This window comes from Gekko japonicus, unplaced genomic scaffold (assembly GCF_001447785.1).
Source record: "Gekko japonicus isolate JY-2015 unplaced genomic scaffold, Gekko_japonicus_V1.1 scaffold569, whole genome shotgun sequence".
In the NCBI taxonomy this organism is placed as follows: Eukaryota; Metazoa; Chordata; class Lepidosauria; order Squamata; family Gekkonidae; genus Gekko; species Gekko japonicus.
Window position 1 is genome coordinate 163,142 of NW_015164681.1, and position 9,616 is coordinate 172,757.

Sequence of the window (9,616 nt, forward strand, 5' to 3'; positions counted from 1 at the left end):
GTGGGGCTTGTTGCATGCGCCCGCCCCCTGGGCTCTTTACTGCCGGAGCTCCACTCCTGTGCGCTCCTGCAGGAAATGACCCCTGGTCATCAGGCAGGCAGCTGTTGGCTATATCCCACCACTTAGGATGGCCCACCTGGCATCGGCCGGAGCTGAGGCCTTTTCCAGCGTGGCTCCAGCTCAGTGGAACGGGTGCCCTGAAGAGCAGGTCTCCCTTCGTGGAGAACTTCAGGAGGTGCTGCAAGGCCTGCCTGTTTGCCACAGCTTTTAAGGTGGGGTTGAATAACAGGCACCTTTTAAGGGGGAAAGGATTGGGGGGGCTTGTTATTTTGTCTTTGGTTTTAACTGGGGAGCGGGAGGGAGGGGGATGTCAACAAATAAATAAATAAATTTCATTCCATGGAGTGATGGGATAGGAGTAGGGTCCATTCCGCTGATTTAAAAGCCAAGAAAGGTTTTTTTTAAAAAAAATTTAAAAGACATATTAGCAGGGGTCGGTTGGGGCAGGAGCACACAGGAGCGGCGTTCCGGGAGTGAGGAGCCCGGGGGCGGGCACATGACCAAGTCCCGCCCCCTGCTCCCACCAGCCCATCTAAGTGCCGGCTTGCACACGCACCCTGCAGCCACAGGGCGCACAGGCAAGCCATGGAAGAGGACAGGGTTTAAACCCCCTCCCCTTCCATCCCAGGCGCAGGCTTGCCCACACGCCCTGCAGCCGTGGGACACACGGGCAAGCCGCAAGCCATGGAAGGGGACAGGGTTTAAACCGCCTTCCCTTCCATCTGATGCCAGGGGGTGTGGCATATACAAATAAGTTATGCTAATGAGTTATGCTAATGAGCTCCTGCACCTCTTTTTCTACGAAATGACCCCTGCATATTAGAAACCTACAGTTGACCTACATTATGTTTTCAACTAGACATACTGAAAACACATAGTTGACCGTATTGGCCTGGGTGACTCCATCTTTGCTACAAGCTGGTGCTTAGTTGCCCTTTGTCCTAAGAGAGGGCAGTATCCGCTGCCCTCAGGGGAACTGTCTGTCTCTCATGCTTGTTAGGAGGGCTTATCTTCTTCCCTCCACTGGAAGCCAGTAGCAGGATGGCCCGGCTCATCCAAGTGTTTGGGATAGCTTGATTAATCATTCTTGGACTCACCGCCAGCATTTAGGGTATAAGGCGCCTAGTTTTAGCTATGCACTTGGTCTCAAGGTTTGGCTAAGCTTTGACGTGCGTGTGTGTGCATCTCGAGGCCAGCTGACTGAAACTCTGCCTGCATCTTCTTGGAAGTAAACCCGGATCTCTCGTATTGTTTCTTTGGGAACTTCTAAGAACCTATGCAGTCCCTGGCCAGGGTCCATAACACTGACCCACAGTAGGTTTTCAACTATTCAAAATACATGTTAGCAACTGCAGTGTACAAAATGTCAGGAGGAGGAGGAGGAGAAGGGTTGGATTTATACCCTGCCCCTTCACTACCCGAAGGAGTCTCAGAGCGGCTTAAAATCTCCTTTCCCTTCCCCTCCCCACAACAGACACCCTGTGAGGTAGGTGGGGCTGAGAGAGCTCTTTTGAGGACTGCTCATGAGAGAACAGCTCTGAAAGAACTTGTGACTGACCCAAGGTCACAACAGCAGCTGCGTGTGGAGGAGTGGGGAATATCCCAGATTAGACTCCGCGCTCTTAACCACTACACCAAACTGGCTCTACATCAAATAGCACCTCAGGGATCAACAACATTTGTTGGTGTATGAGTTTTTGAGAGTCAAAACTCCCTTTTCTAGATGTTCAAGTCAAGTCGATAGGTAAAGATAAAGGTTTCCCTTGCTCGAAAGCCAGTCGAATCCGACTCTAGGATTGCGGTGCTCATCTCCGTTTCCAAGCCGAAGAGCCAGCGCTGTCCGAAGATATTTCCGTGGTCATGTGGCCGGCATGACTAAATGCCAAGGTACACAGAACGCTGTTTCCTTCCCACCGAAGCGGTACCTATTTATCTACTTGCAATTTCTTGCTTTCGAACTGATAGGTTGGCAGGAGCTGAAACCAGAGACGGGAGCTCACTCCGTCGTGCAGCACTCAGGTCTCGAACTGCTGAACTACCGACCTTCCAGCCTGCAGTTCAGCGTCTTAACCACACTTGAGCCACCGCAGCTCCTTCAAGTCGATAGGACCCATTAACAAATAACAGATCTTGCTACTGAGGCTGCCTTGGTTGCGAGGGCAAGGTATAAAACAAAATAAATAAATAAATACTGCATTCTTAAATCTTACAGAACCCAGTGGGGGGAAAAACACTTAACACTATTGCCTCACTGTTTGTGCGCATGCATTTATATATGTGCACACGAGAGGGAAGATACGTTCCTCCCCATTTAGATATTCAGGTTTCAGAGGGGACTGAGTCTTAAAGAATGACAGCTCAAGTGGGGACAGAAATTTGCTGGGACAGCTATCAGTGTTTATCATACCCGAATACCACCTTTTCTGAGTCGTGCACAAATTCTTCCCTCCAACAACAGACTAGGCTAGGAAAAAAATGAATGGCCAGGGTTCTCCACCAAGCTTTATGGCTGCGTGGGGATCTGAACCCAGACCCTAGCTTGATACCACAATGCCTCCCAAATAGGGACGACTGCATCACATCATGTGAGTCCCGTGTGCATGGACAACCCCTTACATGTTGCAAGTTTCCCTGTAAGTACTTTGTGTTAACAACCTTCAGTAGCAGGAACACAGGAAATTCCACAAACTCCAGGTCTCAATTCATGAGGTGTATTGTACTGAATTTTACCGCCTGGGGGAATGGGAAACTTCCCACAGGAAAGCCAGTCCATACAATGTCTAGCTCAACACGTATACCTCGATCACACAAAGAGCAGACGACGCTGTAAGACAGTTGCTAGCTAAAGACAAAGTTTCAGGAAGAACAATCCTTGCTAGCCTTCAGCCCCACCTATTAGCTGTGCTTGCAAGGAAATATATATTCCTCTGCCTAATCATTACATCAAGGGATTGCACACCTGCAGTCTCAGGGCAGATTTATCACCTTTCTCTGCTCTCTGTGTGAACTAGACCATGAACTGTTCCATCCTTGCATAGCTCTTGTCCTTCCCACTATTTACATTTGTGCTACTAGCAGATTCCATACCCCCCAGGTCTATTCTTGAAGCTATTTCATTATAGAAGGGTCGCTACAAACAAGAAGCATATTTCCTCTGCTTGGTCATGTCTGCCGGGTACGTGACTGTACGTTCGTGTGACCTGGCCCCTTCAGTAAATCTCCATAACCCCGACTGCTATTTTGCAAGGAGAACAACTGGGTAAATGGGCTGCGATTTCCCCCAACAAAAAAAACTCCAATAGGCACTTAAGGCAGCTCATACTGGAAGTATCATTAATACGACCCCCAATCCTATTAACTCATGACAGCGGCAGCGACATTCAGCTACAGCATTTAAAACTCAACACAATTCAACATGATTTGCCGTGATGTGTAAAACCGAACAAAGTAGGGAAGAAGGAGAAGGAGGAGGAGGAGAAGAAGAAGAGGAGGAGGAGGAAGAGCTTTCTTACTCCACTTTTCTCTACCCGAAGGGATCTCAGAGTGGTTTACAATTGCCTTCCCTTCCCCTCCCCACAACAGGGACCTTGAGAGGTAGGTGGGGCTGAGAGAGCTCTGAGAGAACTGTGACTGGCCCTAAGTCACCCAGCAGGCTTCGCATGGAGGAGTGGGGAATCAAACCCGGTTCTCCAGATTAGAGTCCACCGCTCTACACTATGCTGGGAAGATGGGAAGAGGATAAAAAGCAGGGCTGGATGTACGTAGCACCTAAAAGATAACAGAGGTCAGCGTCATGAGATAGAGTTCCACAAATGGGGACCCACCGCAGAAAAGTCAACTTCTTTAGTGGGAAGCCATGTAATATGGGGGAGGGCAACCTGGAAAAGGGCCCCCAACACTGATCACAGCTGGCAGGTATCTGACAAAGGGAGATTTGACTCTTGAAAGAGCATAGGCAAAGAATGTTGTTGGTCTGTAAGCTGTTGCTGGACTCATGTCTAGCTGACAGGCAGGATCACACAGGAAAAGGCCATCAGTCCAGATACCCCCAATCCCACAGAGTCCGCGGCCTTAAATGTCATCCCCAGCACTGTGAACCGTACCTCAAAACATACCAGAATCTATTCAAGACCACTGAGCACCACAGAAACACGCTCACAGAGGCACATCCCTCTAATCAAACTGGCTGCAGTGCTCTCAACCAGCTGACGTTTCTAAAGACTCTGCAAAGACGAAGCCCCACATACAACGTACTACAGTAGCCTACTCTAGACACTACTAGGGCATGAAAAATGAAGACCAGGCCATCCTTCTCTGTGAAGGGGGCTCAAGTGGTGCGTCAACCCATATTAGTAGAAGAGCCTCTTGTGACAGGGAAGGTGCTATCATGAATGGAACAAATTAGGGTTGCCAGCCTCCAGGTGGGGCCTGGGGATCTACTTCTTTTACAACTGCTCTCCAGCTGACAGAGATCAGCTCCCCTGGAGAAAATGGCTGCTTTGAAGGGTGGACTCTGTGGCTGTGTACCATGCCGAGGCCCCTCCCCTCCCCAAACCCCGCCCTCTCCTGGATCCACCTCCAAAGTCTCCAGGTATTTTCCAACCCAGACCTGGCAACCCTAGAACAATTCCATAGAATCCAGCCCATAGTATGCACCACAAATTTTTTTTGGGGGGGGGAATTAAGGGAGATTAAACATTCAAAAGAGGGGTGACAGTTTCCCCCAATTCCTCTCTCCCATTACATCCCCCCCCCCATTCCTAATATTATTTATTTTTATGTATAGACAACCTTTCTCCTTAAGACTCAAGGCAGATTACAAGCATCTAGAATTATCCCATGGCTTTTAACTGAGTCAACGAGAGACAACTGTATCCCCCATCAAAAGTGGGGAACCCCAGGTCCTTCAGGGCTTCGGTCTTCCCAATCAACACTGCCACCACCCTGTCAGAATTCATTTGCTGCTTGCTTCCCTTTAGCCATTCAGTTACAGCAGTCAGGCACTGGGGCTCAGGGATGTTACTGTGTCACCACGGGAATCTGGACAAAGAACTGTATAGCTTGGGTGTCATCAGCATATTGACGGCACCCTATTCTAAAATCACAAATTATGTCTCCCAAGAGATCAAGTAGCATGATGAACAAGACTGAACCTTGTTAAACTTCACAAGGCAAGTCCCACACTACAGAAAACTTGTCCCATACAGCAACCTTCTGAGTTCTGCCCTCAAGGAACAACTGAGACCAATCCTAAGCACATCACTTAATGCCTAAATGTGCTCTTCCCAAGGGTTCATTGAATCGCCAGGACAAAAATTTGGGAGAGGAGGGGGGCTCAGTCTGCAACAGCAGAGCAAATTTACTGCCCACCCCTCCAAAGTGGTCTTAACCCTTCAGAATTGTATGGCTAGATACAGACCAGTGTGCACCATGTGAAGTCTTCTGGGTTTGGGCAAGTAAATCTCTCAGTCTCCATTCTCCATGCATAAAATGGGCACAGTCTTTTTGGTACAGCTTTCAGGGAGAGTGTCCAACAGAATGAGATGTATGTTCAAGTATTTCGCTGGATGAAAGTCACTTAGCAGGCTTAGACCACTCACAAGGTGGTGTGAGGATATCAGGGGGTAACCCTACAAAAATAACGGCTGAGTTCCGTGAAGGAAAAGCGGGCAACATATATGACAAAAACTTTCAAAGTATTTTGCATAAGTAGCACAATACAATGCTCAAGATGTTGCATGAAAATCAATTTGCCCTCTTTTGAAAATGGATGCAGAAATCCAACTGGGCATTGCACACAAAATGCAGAATGCTCCTGAACACATTTGGGTGCTTTAAAGACCAAAGGAGGTATTGCATTCTGTGGTATTTTGCCTTTTCTTCTGTCCACCTGAAAACAGGCACACGAGTCAAGCGAGTATTCAGATCAAAAACTGATTTACTGTAAAGTACTCAGAAGTAGTCTGGAACACAGATTACTAAAACATTAATGTTATAGCTACATCAGAAACAGAAAATGGAACTGTCACAGAGTGTATGCAACTGTTCCAGAGAAAGAGGGGGAAGCTGCAGAGAAGATGAATGAATTCTTTGTATCAGCTTACATTGCAGTAGATGCTGGAAAGATACCAAACACCTGAACATCAGACGAGTATGTCTAACAAGAGCTGGAAAAAAACCCCTACATTTTACTACTAATTGACAATGAACCATAATGCATCAGTAAGGCAACAATTCAACAGTTCTTTAGGAACTCTAAATGCAAAACCCATTAACTTGAACTCCCCACCGTCGGCAGAGGAAAGTCCACTGCCCTCCTTCCAGAGTGTCCTTAACCCCCTTCAGAAATGTGTGGCCGGATACAGACCAGTATGTGTCCTGCAATGTTTTCTGGGTTTGGGCAAGTATGTCTCCCACTCCCAATTCCTCATGCATAAAAATGGGGGCGATCTAGTCAGTACAACAAACTAATGAGCACATGAAACTGCTTTATTCGGAAAGAGCAAGAGTCCAAGTAGCAACTTAAAGACCAACAAAATATGTGGCTCTTGCTCTTTTCGACTGCTACAAATAGACTAGCACGGTTTCCCATCTTGATCTCGCTTTATATGGAGTCAGCCCCCTGGTCTAGCAAGGGCAGTACTGTCTAATCTGACTGGCAGCAACTCTCTCGGGTAGAGGTCTTTTCCCATCATCTGCTACCTAATGTTAGTGATGCCAGGGATTGGACCTGGAATCTTCTACAGACAAAGCAGATGTTCTACTGAGCCACCCCTGCACCCAGGTAAGTCGACAAAATATCCATACTTTGCCTTTACCCCCTCTTTTTCACATAGGTAACAGCTGAAATGGGACAAGAGAAGGCAAATGAGATAGGGAAAGGGGTTAGGTGAACAAATAAATGAACAGCCTCCTATCATCTGACAGTCCAGTAGGGATTTAAACGATGGGTCACGAAGAATGATAGTTTCCAATAAAAGCTGCAAGATACATTGAGCATTTTTTTCATGTTTTTCCCCCTCATTGCAAGTTTCACATTCCCGCACTGCAAGTTCTAACAATTTTTGCATGCTACTGATCCAATGCAAGTGAACTCAACAGCATTCTAGGGTCCTAGTATGAACCAATTTGATTTATCAAAAGTGTCCTATGAAGTCGCCATTGTACATATTTGTCGAAGGCCGATAAAGATGGCATACAGTGGAGAATTGCGGAGGTGGCAGGGAGATTTGGGGGGTATTCTAGTCACAAAAACCAAATTATTATCTGCACTTCCTGATGTAACGAGTTACTACTTGGCAGCTCCAGAGCCTATGCAAGTGATCCAACTTGAGGAAGTTTACATCTCCAGTTAATCTTTCTGGTGTCCGATAAACTCTTAGAAAGTTTTTTGCTTAATGGATCATAGCCAGAGGTTCAGAGATGTCATGTAGTGTTAGATCTAAGGGCACATTTCCTTCATGGGAGTGGCCATGCCATTCTCCAGAACAGATTAAGACTCTTTGAGCGTGTCCAGAGGTTTGTTTGTTTTTTAATTAAATGCAGACTTCTGCGATTTACTAGAATTCTGTAAAGACTGTAATGTAAATGATATCTCGGAGACAGCACAGACTTTCAAGCCAATATAGACATTGTAAGGGGGGGAGATAATTGGATATATAGTCACCATAAATTAGCCGGCAACTTCTATTTGAAGTGCAGAGGTCCACGTTTGAGAAGATCTCCTTCTAGTTATTTGGATTGTCTTTCCAAAGTCCCAAATCCCTCACATGACTCACGGCATCCACATTATTGTTGTTGATCTGATAGGGGAACTCAGTTTAGCCAAAGTGTATTAAAAGTTTCATGGGAGTAGATATCCATCTTACGTTTCCCCCCACCACCACCACATTTACAGGGCAATCATCGGCGCTTCCTCCTGGGTAAACAAAACCCTCTCAGTCTTCACAGAGCAGATCCTGTGGTCTCGAATCGTCAAGCCAATAGGGTCTTTCTCACAACATAACGGTGAACCTATCTCTGTTGAAATCTTTAATCTTCTACTGACATTTTAACATGTACCTTTCTGCTAAAATCATCCTTCTGCCCAGAAGTCGGAAAAAGTAAACAACTGAATTCAGCATGAAAAGAAGACAGGAACCATCTGCCCCACCCCCCCAATGGGCAAATGGATCCACGTTATTTTGGTAAGCACTTTGGTAAGAAATAAAATGAGGGTGTTACCAGACAACTGAATTCAGCATGAAAAGAAGACAAGAACCATCTGCCCCACCCCACCCAATGGGCAAATGGAGCCACATTATTTTGGTAAGAACTTTGGTAAGAAATAAAATAACTGAGGGTGTTACCGGGGGGGAAAGTATTTGTCCATTTACAACCAGATACCGGAAACAGTATTTGTATTTGTACCACAATGCAGCTCAGGGTGACTCTGTCTGTTATGCCGGCTAGTCTACCAAACACGGACCGTTTTCAATTCCCAACTTAACTCCGAGACTTTGCGGCAAGATGTGGGAACTTTTTCAGTAGCTTCCTCTGTCTGTTTCTCTCCCCGCTTGTCTTCTTGAATTGCTCGTGCAAATATTTTTCAAGGCAGAGCCTATTAAAACACTCTACATTTTTTTCAACAAGCAGAATCGCTTCCTGTTGTGCTTTGCATTCAGATGCCAGGGTATTGGCCATTCTCTGAAAGTGTACCGAATGACGCGTCCCAAGAAGTCATATCTCCATCCGCCTGGCCAATCTTTCTCCTGGCCTGTCTGCAAGACATGTAAAGCATCTTCCCTTTCCTGAAGGACCTGGCCCATCCTCTCCATAGACATTTCAACTATTCCCAACCATTCTGGAGCTGGCATCGGGACCCTCCGCTGTTTCGCTTCTTGCTCCAAGGTCAAGAGCAATACTCCCTCTAAACTGTGGAGTCTTGTGAGCAAAAACTGTACTTTGTGAGCTGCTGGCATTAAAGTTGTGAGCAGGTGATTTGGCCACTGCATAAAATAGTTTGCTCTGGAGCCATCCCTTCCTGAGCTAAGACTAAAATGTGTGAGCCAGAGGCTAAAAAACTGTGAGCTGGCTCCCACTAACTCAGCTTAGAGGGAACACTGGTCAAGAGCATGTTCCGCTCTTTGAGGAGACCATACCAAAATTTATGCAGATCCTCACTGTTCTTGCCTCGGAGCTGTTCTACTGTCCAAGAATCTCAAGACTTGACGTCTGTCTCTCCCCAGTTTCTGGGATAATCAAAAAAATTCCTCTAACCTTTTCAGCGGGAATGAAACATGCAACGACGCACAGGGAGGGAACAGTTCCACTTTCGCCTTCTCCATCTGCAGAACATGGCAGGTTAATCTAGAGTACGCAAGAAGAGCCGGCAGAGCTCAGCCACTGTCATGATAAAGGCAGGGGTCATTTCATCGAAAAAGAGGTGCAGGAGTTCATTAGCATAACTCATTAGCATAACTTATTTGCATACACCACACCCCCTGACATCACTGGAAGTGTGTCAGAAGGCAACACCCACCACTCAGGCTCCACTGGACTGTTTTGGATTGCTAGC

The 9,616-nt window shown here is 46.6% G+C and overlaps 1 pseudogene; it reads right to left on the reverse strand.

Moving 5' to 3' along the window:
• Nucleotides 1-8,544: 8,544 nt before the first annotated feature.
• On the reverse strand, nucleotides 8,545-9,386 carry LOC107108798 (annotated as a pseudogene).
• Between the last annotated feature and the right edge of the window lie 230 nt (nucleotides 9,387-9,616).